This window comes from Mesocricetus auratus, unplaced genomic scaffold (genome assembly GCF_017639785.1).
Source record: "Mesocricetus auratus isolate SY011 unplaced genomic scaffold, BCM_Maur_2.0 Super-Scaffold_4256, whole genome shotgun sequence".
Lineage (NCBI taxonomy): Eukaryota > Metazoa > Chordata > Mammalia > Rodentia > Cricetidae > Mesocricetus > Mesocricetus auratus.
This window is the reverse complement of record NW_024429182.1, coordinates 36,207,279-36,225,831: the sequence shown is the minus strand read 5'-3', so window position 1 is coordinate 36,225,831 and position 18,553 is coordinate 36,207,279. Positions and strand designations below refer to the sequence as shown.

Below are 18,553 nucleotides of genomic sequence, written 5' to 3'. Positions count from 1 at the left end.
GGGAAGAGGGTGTTCTGGGAAGGGGAACATAGCCAATAACACAGAACTGTCAGGGAGTCAATCATGAGCTGACCAGGACTGCAGATGTAGCTCCGCTGGTAGAGTGCTTAGCCAATATGCACAAAGTCCTAAGTTTGAGCCCCAGCACAACATAAACAACGTGGTGGCACACTCGGAGGTGGGGGGTGGGGGACAGGAGGATTAGAAGTCCCCTCGCTATAATAAGTTGAAAGCCAGCTTTGGGTACGTGACATCATCTCAAACAAAAAACAAAACAAAAACTGACTCTGAACCTAGTTGCTTCACAAAGACCCAATGGTAATACTGGCCAAAGCTGTTCCAATCTGAAATTCAATTACTTAGCTAAGTGTCTGTTCCCAACCAGGGGAGATGGACACCATCTATGTTAAGTCCTACTTAAGGGAAAGCAGGTCTAGCATAGTGACCTATGTCTATAATCCCAGCACTAAAGCAGGAGAATCTTGAGGTACAGGCCGGTCTCACCTTCCCCACGAAGATCTGCCTCAATGAAAAAAAGCAAAACAAAATAAAAATATCAATAAACACATAAACAATCCAGGCCTATAATCCCAGCTACTTATCTACCCGAAAGGGGGGCTGTTCAAGGTCATGACCTGCCTGGACAATAGAGTTACTTCAAGGCTAGCTTGAGCAACTTAGTAAGACCCTATCTCAAAACAAAAAATAAGAAAAGGACCAGGGATATAGCCCAGCAGTAGAGTAGAAAACGGGTGAGACTGAGTTCAATCTCCAGTATAGACAACAACAGATTAACTACAATATGAGAAAACTTACATAACAAGAAGAATAATGACAATGTTAACTGTCAATGAAAATGAATACAAGTTTTATCTAACCTGTGATAACAATTAATAATGCATAAAAATACATAAATGAATCAGAAAGTATATGGGGAAAATGTTTCAATGACAGCTTTGTGAGTTGAATTTCCCTTTTAAATTATCTTCAATGTTTGTTTTGTTGTACATTACAATGTATAAGGTTTCTGAAATAGAGTAGTCGAAACAACTCAGTCTGATGCACTCTGGAGGCAAAGCAGGTGGATCTCTCCGAGTTCTGGGCCAGACTGGTCTACACAATAGGTTACAATCCAGCCATGGCTACACAGTAAGACTGTCTCAAGTAAATATATAAGATAAAACAACTCAAGCAAATGCGTTTAGACAAACAATGCATTTAGTCAGATTTCCTGCAGAATGCTAACATTTGCTCACCAGGCAGACAGAGGAATCTAAGCAGGAAACCAGAGCATAGTAGCTGAAATAGGATTGTCTCCAATTCAAGCTCTGCCTGAACTATGCAACCAATTCTAGGACAGCCTCACCAAAACCAGAAGTGGGTGGGGCAGGACTAAGTGCTTGCCTAGTATGTTTAAGCAGCTATCCCAACCATTAAAGAAAAAAAATTAAGATTTCAGATCTATATAGAGATATCCTGTTCCCCCACTTCTCCCCACACAGAATATATTTAAATAAATATCTGTGTGTATATATTTGCAACATGGTTCCATAGTTTCTTCAGTTGGGAACAATATAAAGTCACACTGAAAAGTCTCCAGGGTACTTTCATCACCTAAGGCAGATTGGAATCATACAGACCCACCCCTTCCACAAACATTTCTTAAATGCCTACCTTATCCCCTAGGGTAGCTAGAGAGAGATAAAGATAGCATATAACAGGGAGTTGCCCACAGCATGATGAAGAGAAAGACAGACACACAAAAGATTACAACTGACAAGTCAAAAGAAGCCCCATGTGATCCCTAACACTTCTCAAAAAGAAGAAATGCACCAGGGCGGTGGTGACGCACGCCTTTAGTCCCAGCACTCAGGAGGCAGAGGGAGGCTGATCTCTGTGAGTTCGAGACCAGCCTGGTCTACAAGAGCTAGTTCCAGGACAGCCTCCAAAGTCACAGAGAAACCCTGTCTCAAAAAACCAAAAAAAAAAAAAAAAAAGAGAGAGAAGAAGAAGAAGAAGAAGAGCGTGTCTTACCTTCCTGCACCTCCTCATTGCAAACATTGGTTCTCAATAACCACCCTCTTGCCTTGCAGAGCTACTTCAGGAGTAGGGGAGGGGGCACCTCAACTTCTGCTCAAATCCTTGACTTCGCATTTGGTCCTTTCACCCTCAGAGGAGGTTAAACTACTCTTGTTTGGTTCATCTCTTTCTTTTGTGGGGAGTGGGGGCTGGTGACTGGCTATCTATCGTTCCAAACCTTATATTACTAAAGAACTGTTTACTTGAACTTGGAACTTCTTGTGCCACACATTCCTGCCCATCCTGTCCACCCTGATGGAATAATGATATTTTTCTCCCCTCCCATCTCCCCTGTGATAGAGATAGAGTCTGGAGCCTCAAAAGCACATGCATACTAAACATGCAACTGACCACAGAGCTCCATCCTCAGGCCCTAACAGACTTGTGTGGTCCTAATTCAATCAACAGCAGAGATGAACAGAGATGGGCATGGCCCCAGCAAAAGGAATAATGAAGTATTTTACATTTCTGCAAATATGAGCAAGATACAAGTATATATTATATGTACCAGTAATACCTAGTATTTTGCATACTACCAAAAATTTAATAAAAATATAAAAATAGAGGTAGATAATCAAGAAAGTAAGTAAACTTAGGAATTATCATCTGTGATAAATACCAGGCAAAAACCAGAGGAAGGGTGATGATATAATTCCCAAAGTCATAGTGATGCCATTATATCATTCATAATGGTCTACCTTCAATAAAATATTACAAGGTATATGGCTAGAAAATATTTGTTGGTTATATTTTAATTGATGTAGTCTGTCGTGATTTCACACCTTTAAGAAAATATGATCAGTAAGATTTCAGCTTAGATGATATCATGATCATAAACAAAAAAAACTCAAAAATTTTAAGATTTTATTTTTATTTAAACGTGTGTGATATGTGTACAGTGTCCACAGGGGCCAGAAAAGAGTATCAGATTCCCTGGAGTTGGAGTTAAAGGCAACTGTAAACCCTCTGACACACTTTCTATAAACACAGTAAGTAATCTTACCTGCTAAGCCCAAGTCTTGCAATTTTAAGGAATGACTCCTAGGATCTAGAAGTAGAATATCTATAAAGTGGTGGAAAATGCTGTCTATGAACTGAAGAGGTGGCTCAGTGATTCAGAGCACTTGTTGTTCTTGCAGAAGACTTGAGTACCCACATGGTAACCCTCAAAACCATCCAGAAGTACAGCTGCAGGAGACTTGATGCCCTCTTCTGATCTCCAAAAGTAGGCAGACAGTATACACATATACATATAGGAAAAGCACTCATACACAGAAAATAATTTTTTTAATCTTAAAAAAGAAAAATGCAGCCAGATAAAACAGTGGTTTTCAGTTAGTCAAAAGCTGGAGGTCTGAGAACTTTCTAGTACTTTATGATGTGCTCATGTTTAGCTTCCATGCTTCTAGGTGCTGCATAGAAGAGCCTGCAAACAAAGTGCCCTCTGCATGCAGTCTTTATAGCCCCGTGACTCAGAATGAAAGTCAGCTTTGCCACACTGTCACATTTCCAGAACCATTTTGTTCTTTTTTCAATTGACATATTTACAATCATGTTAGATGACTTAATGACCATAAAATTGATTTTGTATAATGAAAGAGTATATGAGCACAAGAAGTTTTAACTAACTTTGGAAATTTTGGTGACTTGTGCAGACACATGGGCAGCATTTTTCTTTCTTTCTCCATCTTTCCTTTCTTTCTTTCTTTTTTTTGGAGGGGGGAGAGAGGATTATTCTGTATAGCCTTGGCTGTCCTGGAACTCACTTTGTAGACCAGGCTGGCTTCAATCTCACAGAGATCCACCTGTCTCTGCCTCTCCAAGTGCTGGGATTAAAGCCGTGCACTACCACACCTGGCTGCATACCTGCATATATACACATACAAAAACACATACATATGATACATACATATATACACCTACATACATACACATACACACCTGCAAACATGCACATACAAATACACATACACACAGGCATACACATGAGCATGGGGGGAAAAAGAGTAAGATCCTCATAGTGGGATGAATGGATTCCCTCCTCCCCCATCCCACACTGTCTCCACATCTTTAGAAAATACTATGCTAAGAAATGAAGTCTCTTCTGGCCAGCAAAGGGTGAAGGTCCTCATCAAGAACTGAATCTGGAGGACTGAAGTGATGGCTCAGTGGTTATGAACACTGGTTGCTCTTCAATCCCCAGGACCCACATGGCAGTTCACAACCACCTGTAAATCCTGTTGCAAGGGATCTAACATCCTCCTGTAGCCTACACACACACACACACACACACACACACACACACACACACACACACAATACATGCAAGCAAAACATGCAAACATACAAACTAATAAAATTAAATTAAAAATTAAAACAAAAGAACTGAATTGCCCAGCATGTTTATCTTGGGCTGCCTAGTCTTCAGAAGTGTGAGAAATGAACATCTGTGCTTTGAATTCCCCACCCCCCAACCCCCGGTATAGGATTTTGCTACAGCAGCTAGCCCTAAAACAACCTCCAAGGTCTGCTGAGGTGACCCCACCTTCTCCAACCTCACCAGCTATTCAGTCTCACAAGCTCATTGCCAGCAGTCACACTGGCTTTCTTTGTGGCTGTGGCTTCTGGGACCCTGCCTCTGTCATTTCTGCCCTAGAGTCTTCACTGGTGTTCTTTTTTTGTCTGTTTGTTTTGTTTTCTTTCTTTTCTTTTCTTCTTTTGGTTTGTGATTGGGGAACAAGGTCTTCGTTAACCAGATTGGCTTACAACTGGGGATTTTCCTTCCTCAGTCCCATGTTTACAGATGGGCATGGGCTTCCTGCTTAGATTCCTTTCTATGCCTAAAATAGGAAGCACCCACTTGAGTCAATACCAGGAAGTGATGCCCAGAGAATATCTAAGTCATAGATACAGCAAGGAAATGGAGTTCAAGAAACAAGCCTTTTAGGAACATAGGACGATATGAAAAGGCCCTGGGTGGTCTGGCTGGGGAAAGTTCAGCATCAGCGGTACAATAGGAAGGCTGGGGCCAAAGAAAGCAAAAGAGTTGATTATCCAAGTCTCTCTCTTTTGAACTTCATTGTTATCACTGGCAATACAGCACCGTGAATGTTATTGCTGCGATGAAAGATGTTACGGTAAGTACAAAGTAGTCGGACTCACAGAGATAACTTCTTGGCAAATGGTACCTTCCCACCGCCTCTTCCTCTGCCTGCCCAGAGCAAACATCCCCAGCCACTGCACCCTCTGCTTGGTGCTAACATTTCTGAGTATGATGAGTTTAGTTGACCTCACAAGTGACCAAAGAATTGGCTCTGCAGTTCAGATTCAGCTTTGGTCTAGATGGTTTATAGTCTGGGAATGGGGCCAGCAAGACTGCTCAGTGGGCAAGGCTCGCACTGCTGCCAAGACTGACAACCTGAATTCCATCCCCAAGACGTACATGACAGGAGAGAATGGAGTCCCCAAAGTTGTCCTTTGACCACACACATACGTGGCACATATATGTTCTCTCTCACACATACATACAAACATACATACATACATACATACATACATACATACATACTTTTAAACCTCTCGGGAGGCCTGCAGTGCTATTTGGAAGGAGATTTCAAGTTGGAAAGAAGCAGCTATAGTTCTATGTGAGCCCTGGCTTTTAGGAGACTTCCAGGGCAAAGCATCATGTTTGTCCAGGCCATTAGCAGAGACCAAAATAGTGCTCCGCCTTGTTGATGGTACAAAGCTTCACCCAACTCCAGTGATGGTAGCTATATGGTGGTTTGAATGCTAAGGGCTCCCATAGGCTTGTGTGTTTAAATGCTTGGTCTCCAGCTGATGGAACTGTTAGGGGAGAATTAGGTGTAGCCTTGTTGGAAGAAGTGTGACCCTAGGGTGGGCTGTGAGGTTTCAAAAGCCTGGCATCATTCCTAGTTAGCCTGGGATAAGGATATAAACTCTCAGCTACTGCTCCTGCACCATGCCTGCCTGCTGCCACATTTCCCACCACAATGGTCACAGTCTAAACCTCTAGAACTAAACGCCACAAAAAAAAAAATCTTCTGAGTTGCCTTGTCATAATGTCAATTCACAGCAATAGAAAAGTAACTAACATGGGAGCCAAGAAGTGTGGCCTTAGTTGGCAGGCCTTGTAGGGAGATGCTCTTCCTGTGAAGGACTACATCCTCCCTGGCAAGGAACAGGCACTACACTGTGTTACCAGGGTTTACTAGGTCTCTTTTCAGGGGCAAATGTTACCTGCTAGCTTCATCCTGCAGAAAAAAAGCAGAAACCCCAGTCAACAGATTAAATACATGGTGTGTACCAAAAACTTCCAACACTATAGTAAGTCAATTAACATAAATCTTTGTTAATTATTTATTTTTATTTTATATGCACTGGTGTTTTGTGAGGGTTAGGGTCCCCTGGAACTGGAATCGAACCTGGATTCTCTGGAAGAGCAGTCAGCCATCTCTCTAGCCCCCAATTAACATAAATGTTATAGCAATTCTGGACATTGGGCATCAGTGTCTCTGCTTTACTTGTAAAAAAGCATTCCTTTAATCCCTGAGTTCAAGAAGCAGAAGCAGGTGGATCTCTGTGAGTGCAAGACCAAACTGGTCTACATTCCAAGTTCCACGACAGTCAACTATATAGAGGCCCTGTGTCTTAGTTACTTTTGTATTACTGTGAAGAGACACCATGGCCAAAGTAGCTTATAAATAGAGGGTTAGTCCATGACCATGATGGCAGGGAACACGGCAGCAGGCAGACATGGTGCTGCAGCAGTAAAGAGCTTATATGTGTTAGGGACAGACAGACAGACAGACAGACAGACATGGGTTTTTGAAACCTCAAAGTGGCATGAGGCACTGATTAAAACATCATACCCCCCCCCACACACACACACAATCACAACAAGATCCTAGGCCCACAAGATTAAGTGACTGGGTGTGGTGATATTCTATGACCTAACAAGTAAAGCTTGCCTAAAGATCAGAGTACAAAACTAGCCACACACCTTTAATCCCAGCAGCCACACTAGTTAGCCTTAGAGGCCAGGCAGTGGTAACACACCTTTAATCTCAGCACTCGGAAGACAGAGGCAGATGGATCTCTGTTAGTTCATGACCATACTGAGCTACATGATATGGAATCTGTCTAAAAGAGAAACAGAGCTCACACAAAGGTGATTCCAGCACTTGGAGTCACATGCCTTTATCCCAGCTCTAAGGAGGTGGGGACAGAAAGGAACATGGCTGTGCAGAGAGAGAAATATAAGGCGGGAAAAGACAGGCACTCAGAGCGATCTGAGCAGCAGTTAGTCTGAAACAGTTTGAGGTTTGGTGGAGACAGAGGCAGTCTGGAGATGCAGTCTGAGGACAGGATCACCCGTGCAGTCTGAACATTGGTAGAAGTAAGAACGCTCGAGTGGCTGGCCACGCTTCTTTTCTGATCTTCAGCTTTAACCCCAGTATCTGTGCTGGGTTTTTATTATTAACACCAACTAGAATTCGTGCAACAAGTGGGTCTGAGAAGAGACCAGAGAACTGATATTTTTAAGCTTATACTTCTATCAACACCAAAGCTTGAAGAATTTTGCTAAAGAAACATTGTCAGTATTCCCTGACATAAGACAGGAAGATCACCATTTTGAGATAATCTGGCTTCTTTGCCCAGGAAAGATAGCCTCAAAGTCCTGCTCTTAAAAATTCCTACCAACCTCAGCTTTCAAAATAGGATCATGTGTTTATCCCATTGTTCCCACTCCTGCAAGTGTTTTAGAATTTAGAAAAGAAATTATTTGCAAAATGTTGTATTTGGCCTACAGAAGAAAGGGTCTGGCCCCATAGGATGGTGTATTGGAATGCTTGGTCCCTAATTGGTGAATCTGTTTTGGGAGGAGGATTGGGACGTGTGGTCTTGTTGGAGAGGTGTGTCACTGTGGGGTGGGCTGTGAGGTTTCAAAAGCCCACACAAGCATCTCCCCTACCACCATTCTGCCTCCAATTGCAGAGCAGATATAAGTACTCAGTTGCTGCTTCAACACCATGGCCGGCCTGTCTGTCTGTCTGCCTACCTACCTGCCTGCCTGTCTGCCTGCCTGCCTGCCTTCCTGCAGCCGTGCTTCCCACCCTGAGAGCCATGGACTCACCCTCTGCAACTATAAGGAAGCCACACCCATAAATTTTTTGTTTGTTATGTTTTGGGTGTTTGTTTGTTTTGTAGACATGGTTTCTCTGTTGAGCCCTAGCTATCCCAAAACTCACTCCGTAGACCAGGCTAGCCTTGAACTCACACAGAACCACTTGCCTCTGCCTCCTGAGTGCTATTTTCTTTTTATAAGTTGCCTTGGTCATAGTGTCTCTTTATAGCAGGAGAAAAGTAACTAAAACCGTTATGTTTACTTGTGTACACATACACTTAGATATCAGTTAATTACTACTTTTATGTACATGGTTGTAGGAGGAAACCATGTACCACCATTAACCATGTGACTTATTAGAGGTGCACACAGATGAGGTAATAAAAGAGCAGTTTACCACACCACTAACCACACCCACTTTAGGCATGACTAAAGACGTATACGGACATAGGCAGTGAACTACGTCACTAGCCAGGCCCACTTTTGGGCATGGCTAGGGGCGTTACATAGGAAGGTATAAAAGACTGAACAGCGGAAGTCTAGTTCTCTTTTTCCCGGCTTCCGGCTTCCAGTTCGATGGCGGAAAACTACTTGGCTCATCTGGGTTACTTGTTTGGTCTCTTGTGATTAATTTCTACAATAAATACTTATTTTTACTTTCAGTAAGTGTGCTGTTTATTGTTGCAGCATCATTTTGGTGTCAGAAGTTCCGGAACCCGGATCCAGGTGCCCAGAAAGTGGCTGCTCCTCAGCCCAACCAGGCTGTAGGTCTGACAAACAGGCTTAAAGAGATGGAACACAAAATTGAATTACTTTCAGGAAAAATGTGTTCAACAGACAGAATAGAAAAAGTGGAACATAATGTTGAAATGTTTAACCAAAAACACTGTTCCATGTTTGATGATTTCACTAGCAAACTACAAAGACTGGAACATAAGATTGAAATGCTAACAGAAAAGATTTGTTCCATGTCTGAGAGCAATGACAAACTAGCTGATAGAACGTCATTTCTGGAAGGCAGTTTACATGCCATTGAGAAATTTTCTAAGGATGAGAATATTAAATATTTGGAATCATGTGTAAATGACGAATGCAAAAAAATGAACGATTCCCTGATGTCCTTAGAAAATTATTTGTACCAAGAACTTCAAGAGCTCAGAGAAACAATGATGAATAGACTGCAGGTTTTAGAAGACGTCCAATCTGATACTTCAGAATAAGATATACAAGCAACAGGTCAAGACAGGGGTTTCCCCACACCTCTCAAATGCCGGAAAGATCTCCCTAAGGTTGCTATGCGTTCACCTATGGTTTTCCCAATATCTGTAACCAAAAATCCAGCAACGAAAAAGCACTCAAATGGTCCCATTGCTTATCACTGGGAACCTATACAGATTAAGGACCTAAAGAGAATCAAGGAGGCCATTGTTTCGTGTGGTCTTCATTCTCCCTATGTCAGAGAGCTCCTAACCTCATGGGCCACTGCAAATACAGTAACCCCAAAAGACTGAGCCCAATTAGCCTCAGCAGTGCTCAAAAATTCTTGTCAAATTCAATGGAGAGCTTTATGGAGGCAAGAGGCGAAAGCCTAAGAGATTCAGGATTAAAGAACGGTCATGAAGCGCCCCAAGACAAGATTCTTGGGGAGGGTGCTTATGCTGACCCGCAGGTTCAGTCTGCATATGATGAGCACATGGTTGTCTTTATGCCGTACAGCTGCTTTGAATGCTTTGGATAAGGTTTGTGAAACAAGAGAGATAATGCAACACTATACCAAGGTAGCACAGGGTCCAAGGGAAAGGTTCACTGAATTTTTAGAGAGATTATCCAGAGCAATAGAAGTACAAGTAGCAAATCCAGAATCTAGGCGACTCCTTCTAGAATCTTTGGCATATGAGAACGCAAATCCACAATGCAAGCAGGTACTTTGGCCATTAAAAATAAGATCAGCGCCATTGAAGGAATGGGTCCTATATACAGTGAATCTGGAATATAAAAGTCAGGATACGGGAGCTTGGGTAGGTGAAGCTATTTCTACAGGCTTGAGGAGGCACCAGGATGCCAAATACCCTACCTGTGACGATATAGAGGCCTGGGTAGGGGAGGCAATCTCCAAAAATTTTAACAGACATAAAGATGCCACATACTTTAACTGTGGTAAAATAGGACATCTGAGTAGGAACTGTAGACAACGCATTCCTAGAAAAAATGCTTTTACCAGGAATGCATCAGACAGAAGGCCTCAGCTTCCTGGTCTCTGCAGGAGGTGTGGAAAGGGCAGACATAGGACCAACAAATGCTGGTCGACTACAAATAGACAAGGTAGACCTTTACAGCCGGGAAACTTAAGCAGGGGCCTCAGGATGGCCCCAAAAAGCAAGATTATCCGGTCATTCCCAGTAACAGTGGAGGACAGCCTCTGCCAGGACAATTAGAAGATCCACTGCCCATTGTAAATAATACGGCACTGGATAATACATTAGCTCCAGAGGATGAATCAATTACATCAGGAGGAAATACAAAACGTATATTTTGGCAAACTTCTATACAATATCATAGACCCAAGTTACCAGTTAAAGTAAATAATATGATGATTAACGGCATTTTGGACACCGGAAGTGATGTCACCATCATTAATCAGAAGTCTTGGCCCCCAATTTGGTCTTTAAAAGAGGTTAAGGTTCAATTCTTAGGGATTGGAACCCTATCTCAAGTTAAACAGAGCGTTAGATGGATTGACTTTATTGGGCCAGAAGGACAGAGAGGAAGGTTAAAGCCATATGTTGCAGATATTGCTATAAACCTCTGGGGTCATGATCTATTACAGCAATGGAATACGCAGATTAACATTCCTCCTGTATCAGCTAGGAATTATAGACAAGCTCTTGGTGGTAGAAAGAATATAGTAAGGCAGTACAGAAAACAGATGCCAAATGTACAGGCTGTACAGAAGCAGGATACTAGTGCCAAACCTACAGAGCAACCAAAAGCTCTACCCTTAAAATGGCTGACAGATGAACCTGTCTGGGTGGGTCAATGGCCTATGATATCTGAGAAGTTAGAGACTTTGGAGAAGTTAGTTCAGGAACAGCTAGATGCTGGACATATTGAGGAATCAACTAATGCATGGAATTCACCTGTTTTTGTTGTCAAGAAGAACTCTGGTAAGTGGAGAATGGTTACTGATCTTAGAGCCATCAATAAGGTAATTCAGCCTATGGGGTCTCTACAACCTGGGATGTCATTACCTTCTCTAATACCTAAGGATTGGCCAATTATAGTTATTGACTTAAAAGATTGCTTCTTCACCATACCGTTACAAGAAAACGACAGAGAAAAGTTCACCTTCACAGTACCTACCTATAATAATTCCTGACCGGTACAGAGATTCCAGTGGAAAGTACTACCTCAAGGTATGTTAAATAGCCCAACTTTGTGTTGATATTTTGTGCATAAACCTCTAGAAATAATTCATAAAAAATTTCCACATTCGTTAATATATCATTATATGGATGACATACTACTGTCTGATTCAAATAAGGATACTTTGGAAAAGATGTTTGAAGCAGTAAAGGAAACTTTGCCTCACTGGGGATTACAAATTGCCCCAGAAAAAATACAAAGAGGAGATTCTATTAATTATTTAGGTTATAAAATACATGCTCAGAAAATTAGACCACAGAAAGTACAGATCAGAAGAGATCGTTACCAGACTCTTAATGATCTTCAAAAACTATTAGGAGAAATCTCTCAATTACAGACAATTATCGGTGTAGAAGGGCATGATTTAAAACACCTGAAAATGGATTTAAAAGGAGATAAAGACCTAAACAGCCCATGAGTACTATCAGCTGAGGCTGAAAAAGAATTAGAATTGGTAGAAAAGAGGATATTAGAAGCACATGTGGATCCAAAACTAGACTGTATTCTGGTTATTTTACCATCTAGAGAATACCCCTCAGGAATATTAATGCAGAGGGAAGACATCATACTAGAATGGGTATTTCTGCCACATAAACAGCATAAAAAATTGAAAACATATATAGAAAAGATCTCTGATTTGATATTAAAAGGTAAGTTAAGGCTTTGTCAACTGACTGGGAAAGACCCAGGTGATATTATTGTATCTTTAACAAATGAGGAAATTTCCTCCTTATGGAAGGATAATGAGTATTGTCAAATAGCTTGCAGTGACTTTTTGGGAACTATTAGTAATAACTATCCCAAAACAGAGAGAATCAAATTCATAAAGAAAACAATGTGGGCCGGGCGGTGGTGGTGCACGCCTTTAATCCCAGCACTCGGGAGGCAGAGGCAGGCAGATCTCTGTGAGTTCGAGGCTGGGCTGGACCGATAGCCTCCAAAACAATACAGAGAAACCCTGTCTCGAAAAACCAAAAAAAAAAAAAAAAAAAAAAAAAGAAAACAATTTGGATTCTTCCACGTATCGTGAGGCAAACACCTATTTCTGGAGTTCTTACCTTCTACACGGATGCAAACAAATCAGGTAAGGCAGGGTATAAATCAGGAAATATAAGTAAAGCCCTTACAACGCCGTACAAAAGGCAGAGTTATATGCCATTCTCATGGTACTTAAAGACTTTAAGAGCCTCTCAATATAGTCACGGATTCTCAGTATGCAGAAAGAGTTGTCTTGCACATTGAGACTGCAGAATTTGTTCCTGATAGTACAGAATTAACCTCATTGTTTTTACAATTACAGGAAACCATCAGAAACAGGACTCATCCTATATATATAACACACATCAGATCCCATACAGGTCTGCCAGGTCCTCTGGCACAAGGCAATGATGAAATTGATTGTTTATTAATAGGTAATGTGTTGGAAGTTTCAGAATTTCATAAGAAACACCATGTTAACAGCAAAGGTTTAAATAAGAATTTCTCTGTCACCTGGCAACAAACCAAAGAAATAGTAAGAAATTGCCCCAGTTGCTCATTCTACAATCAAACTCCATTACCAGCAGGTTGTAATCCTAAAGTTATTCACAGAAATGAACTTTTGCAAATGGATGTATTTCACTTCCCAGAATTTGGTAGTTTGAAATATGTACACCGTACCATAGACACATTCTCAGGCTTCCAATGGGCTACTGCCCTCAGCTCTGAAAAAGCTGATTCTGTTATTATACACCTCTTAGAGGTGATGGATGTTATGGGTATACCTAAAACAACAAAAACTGACAATGCTCCAGCATATGTCACCAGTAAATTGGAATAATTTTTCAAATATTATAATATAAAACATGTAACTGGTATACCTTACAATCCCACAGGACAAGCAGTGATTGGAAGATCTAAACGAACCTTAAAAGAGATGCTTCATAAACAGCCAGGGGGAACAAAGACCCCCAAACACAGGTTACATAATGCTTTACTAACGTTGAATTTTCTTAATGCTGATGAAAAAGGACAAACTGTATTTCTGTATTTTATCAAAGAGCCATTGATATAAGACAGAAGAAAATAAAATTAGGGACTGTTATCTATGGATTTCTTTTTCTGAAAAGTCTAATTTCCTTCATGTTTACCATCTTCCCTATTGTCACCTCTTCCAGTATGCATACATATAAAAGTTACAATATTTCTTTGTTAACATTAGTGTTTGAGTTTTCCAGAGAACAAGGGAATACCTGACAGTAATCTTCAACTGCTTCATAAAGAAAATGAGGATCCACTTCCTTGACTCCACCTGATTCGACTGGAGGCATCTGAACTGCCCCACATCATCGACTCAACCTGACAAGCACTATCCTGAAACTGGCTTGAAACTACATCACTTGACACAACTCCAGACCAAGGAACTGAAACAGCACACCTTCTACAATCTGGCCAGAGCTTCAGAAGAGAGCTTAATCAACACTAGAACTCTAGTCAGGAACTTCATTCAAGCATCTCCTGCCATACAGAGACTGTCTGATCTACTGAGATTTTGTTACACTAACATTTTTCTTCTCACAAGTCCCCATGAGACTGTCATTGTCCCATCTAAGCAGGAAGTAGTTTTGAGAATTCAACACCCTCTCTCCCTACTATTGATATAAAACGATAGTTTACACCTGTTAGTGTTAGTTTTCAATTATTTTAGAGTTGGGATTGGAAAGAGGTGTTCAGACTTGGGTGTTTCTTTCAGGTAAGTTTAGGTTTAGATGGGATAGATGTTTGATACATTTTGTTCATTGACACAAGTTAGTTGTTCTAAGTTTAAATATCCTTTTTAGACTAAAAGGGGAATTGTAGGAGGAAGCCATGTGCCACCATTAGCCATGTGACTTACTAGAGGCGCATACAGATGAGGTAATAAAAGAGTGGTTTACCACACCACTAACCACACCCACTTTAGGCATGACTAAAGACATATATGGACATAGGCAGTGAACTACGTCACTAGCCAGGCCCACTTTTGGGCATGGCTAGGGGCGTTACATAGGAAGGTATAAAAGACTGAACAACGGAAGTCTCAGTCTCTTTTTTCCGGCTTTCGGCTTCCAGTTCAGCGGCAGAAAACTACTCGGCTCATCTGGGTTACTTGCTTGGTCTCTTGTGAGTAATTTCTACAATAAATACTTATTTTTACTTTCAGTAAGTGTGCTGTTTATCGTTGCAGCATCACACAGTCAATGCTTAGTTACTCAAATCCTACCACAGATCACCAAAGGCAGTAAAATGAAGTGGGGGTGGGGGGGTGGGCGTGCAAGCCTACAATGCCAGCACTTTGGAGACTGAGACCTGGGGCTGGGAACCCAGCTCAGTGGTACAGCCCAGTAATAGGGAAAAGGAGTAATACATGTCACTTATGAGCCAAGTGCTCTAGATCACTGGGAGCACACTCTCTATCCAGGTATCTCTGAATGATACTGAGTCCAACTCTACACCGGGGTGTACAGAAGCTCTTTGTGAACTGTTGTGCTGCATATAAGAATCTTAGAGCAAGGTTGGAGAGATAGCTCAGTGGTTAAGATCACTGACTGTTCTTCCAGAGGTCCTGAGTTCAATTCCCAGCACTCAATGACAGCTTACAACTGTCTATAACTCCAGTTCCAAGGGATCTGATACCTTCACACTAATGTACATAAAATAAAGTTAAATAAATGTAAAATAAGAAAAAGAATCTTAAAAGGATGGACGTAGTGCCATACCTGTAGCACACTAAAGAGGCAGCAGCAGGTGGGTCTCTGTGAGTCCAAGGCCAGCTGGTCTGTCCAGTGAATTCCGGAATAGTCAAGACTACACACTCAGACCCTGTCTGAAAAATAACTGCCCCCCCCCACCAAAATAATTATCATAGGGATAGAGGTTTGGCTCAGTGGTGGTACATGTGCTTTTTTAGCATATGGGAGGTCCTGAGTTCAATCACCACCATCCCAAAATAAAAATAATGTTAAAAACCAAGAATGTTACTGGGTGGTGGTGGCACATGCCTTTTATCCCAGCACATAGAACCCAGAGTCAGGCAGATCTCTGTGAGTTCAAGACTAGCCTGGTCTACAAAGTGAGTTCCAAAGAAGGCTACAGAAAGAAACTCTGTCTCAAAGAAGGGAGAAAAAAAAAAGAATGTTGCTTGGCTATCTTTTCATAAAGCATAAATCATCAGTAAGAAGACACTCCAACATATCACATCATTCTTTAAAGTTTTTTCTTTTTTGTACTGGTTTAGAGACTGTCAAGATACTTATATTTTTAAATGTTTGTGGTTATGGGTGTTTTATCAGCATGTATATCTGTGCATTGTGTGTTTTCCTGCAGCCACTGGAAAGCATCATAAGCCCTGGAACTGGGGTTGCAGATGTTATTGAGCCACCACGTGGGTGCTGGGAATAAAATCTGAGTCCTCTGGAAGAACAGCCAGTGCGCTTAACTGCAGGGCCACCTCTCAGGCCATAACTGTATTTTTATATAATTGTAATATCTTATAAGTTGTTAGCATAGTCCATAAATACTAGTACTACAATAAAATGGAACACACATTACCTCCAGATTGACAGCTGCCATCCCTATGGTAGACAGTAGTGAGGACACACATCATATCCTGGCAAGCACTGATTCTTGGTAAATTACAGCTATGACAAGGCTGCCCTGTGTCCTCACCACAGCAGAGTAAGCAGACACCTTGTCCCTGTCATCTACGTTTTGTGACCACATGCCAGATGGGAAGCCAATCCTATTATAAAAGGAAGTGTGTCCCATCTGCATCACAAGTCGCATCTCTCTCCCTGCTTCTCCTGGTGTGTATTAAAGTGGAATGCATGGTGACTGGGATGCCTGGTTTGGGTGCCTCTGCCCCAGGACGTCTGGGAGAGCTTGGTTGGCAGTGTTCTCATGTTCTCAGAGGCTGACTGCACCAAGCTACTCCCACACTTATGGAGTCAGCAGGGTGAGAGCCCTAGGAAAGGCATGGAAGAAGGCAAATCAAAGTCTTCCCTAATAAGCATGCGCAGCCCAGGTCAAACCATACAAATAAAACTTTTTTTTTCCAGACAGGGTCTCATTATGACCCCAGACTGGCCTCAGACTCACTCACAGCAATCCTCCTCCTGTATGATGCGTTTGCAGGCATGGATCATTGCACTGACTTAAGTAATGAAAACTTTATTCAAGTTCCACAGTGCACGTGACCTTTCCTGCCTCCCAAGCTATGACCTAGTTGTTTGTTTGCAAAGCAGTTTGGGACTCAGTAAAGATGTCTTGCAAAAGCATCAGCACAAGAGTTGAGAAAGGCTTTCGGCAGAAGTCGAGCACAGTATATCCAAGAGTATCTCTAAGAGAGGTGAGATAATAAAGCAAGTTCAAGTGTGGGTCCCAGCTAATCAAGGGAGAGTACTTGACCTGTGGTTTTTTTCTTTGTTTGTTTGCTTGCTTGTTTTTCAAGACAGGGTTTCTCTGTGTAGCTTTGGAGCCTGTCCTGGAACTCGCTTTTTGGACCAAGCTGGCTTTGAACTCAGAGATCCACCTGCCTCTAAAGGCATGTGCCACCACCCACTGGCATGTTTTGGTTTTTTGAGACAGGGTTTCTCTGTGTAACAGCCCTGACTATTCTAGAACTCTGTAGACCAGTCTGGCCTCCAACTCAGTGCTGGGGTTAAAGGTGTGAGCTACCATGCCTGGCTGACTTGTGTTTTAAACAAACTAACCAAAGGGTGATGTCCAAGATATCCCCATGTTCCTTGAGACTTACATTTAAAACAAAACCGGTAACTTGCCATTTTTATCAGGAACAAGTCTAACTATTACCCTGGCAGTCTATTTCCTTTCTCTTCCCTGTCTGGTTTTGTATTAACAAATCAAAAAGCAGGAACTGACTTCGGGAGCCTGGCTGTTGTGGTGAAGCCTTGCCAGTCATAGTTAAAAAATCAGAACAAAGGGGCTGGAGAGATGGCTCAGAGGTTAAGAGCACTGACTGCTCATCCAGAGGTCCTGAGTTCAATTCCCAGCAACCACATGGTGGCTTCCAGCCATCTGTCATGAGATCTGGTGCCCTCTTCTGACCTGCAGGCATACATGCAGACAGAACATTGTATACATAATAAATAAAATCTTTAAAAAAAAAATCAGAACAAAGAAGGACTTCCCAAGAGGAACCTGCTGGAGCCTGAAAGAACATTTCTACAGCTGGCAATGCTAGCTCAGATCCCTCAATTACAGTATGCTTTTTCGTGTATACACACACACACTCACACACACACTTAGCATTTCAGCGGTGATTAGGTTATGGGGACTCTGCCCTCAAAACTAATTTTCTTATAAAAGAGACTCCAAGCTGACTGTAGCAGTACACACCAGTCAATCTCAGCACTCAGGAGGCAGAAACAGGGGGACCACTAGCAGTTCGAGGCCAGCCTGGTCTACAATAGAGAGTTCCAGACCAGCCAAGAGTACACTATGAAGCCCTGTCTCAAAAAAACATAAAGGGTGGTGACATACTCCCTCAGTCCCAGTACTTAGGAGACAGAAGCTGGCAGATCTTGATGAGTCTGAGGTGATATAATGAGACCCCTGTTTCAAAAACCAAAATAACAAAACAAAAAAAGCTCTCAGTAGAACAGTGAGAAGATGGCAAGTATGAGGAAATGGTCCTTCATCGGATGCTAAATACACTGGTGATTTGATACTGGCTCTGTGGGTTGGAGCGCTTGCCTAACAGTCACAAGACCCTGGGCTCAGTACACACACACACACACACACACACACACACACACACACACACACACACAAGAGTTTTGATGTTTTTAAAGTTATACAGCTCAAGTTCTTTAGTTTCAACATCTCAGAGGATCGAGACACCCTTTGCCATATTCCACACTATCCTTC

At 41.9% G+C, this 18,553-nt stretch overlaps 1 protein-coding gene and 1 long non-coding RNA gene across 6 annotated transcripts in view; one reads left to right on the top strand and one right to left on the bottom strand.

Annotated features, from left to right (window-relative positions):
* Positions 1–18,553, bottom strand: part of Tjp2 (tight junction protein 2) — a 121,246-nt gene that overhangs the window by 75,397 nt on the left and 27,296 nt on the right. The window lies entirely within an intron of this gene.
* Positions 14,749–18,553, top strand: part of LOC121140514 — a 70,329-nt gene continuing 66,524 nt past the window's right edge. For all 4 annotated transcript variants that reach the window (XR_005877398.1, XR_005877403.1, XR_005877395.1 and 1 more), the window contains exon 1: positions 14,749–14,788. This is a non-coding gene — a long non-coding RNA (uncharacterized LOC121140514). The remainder of the gene's footprint in view (positions 14,789–18,553) is intronic.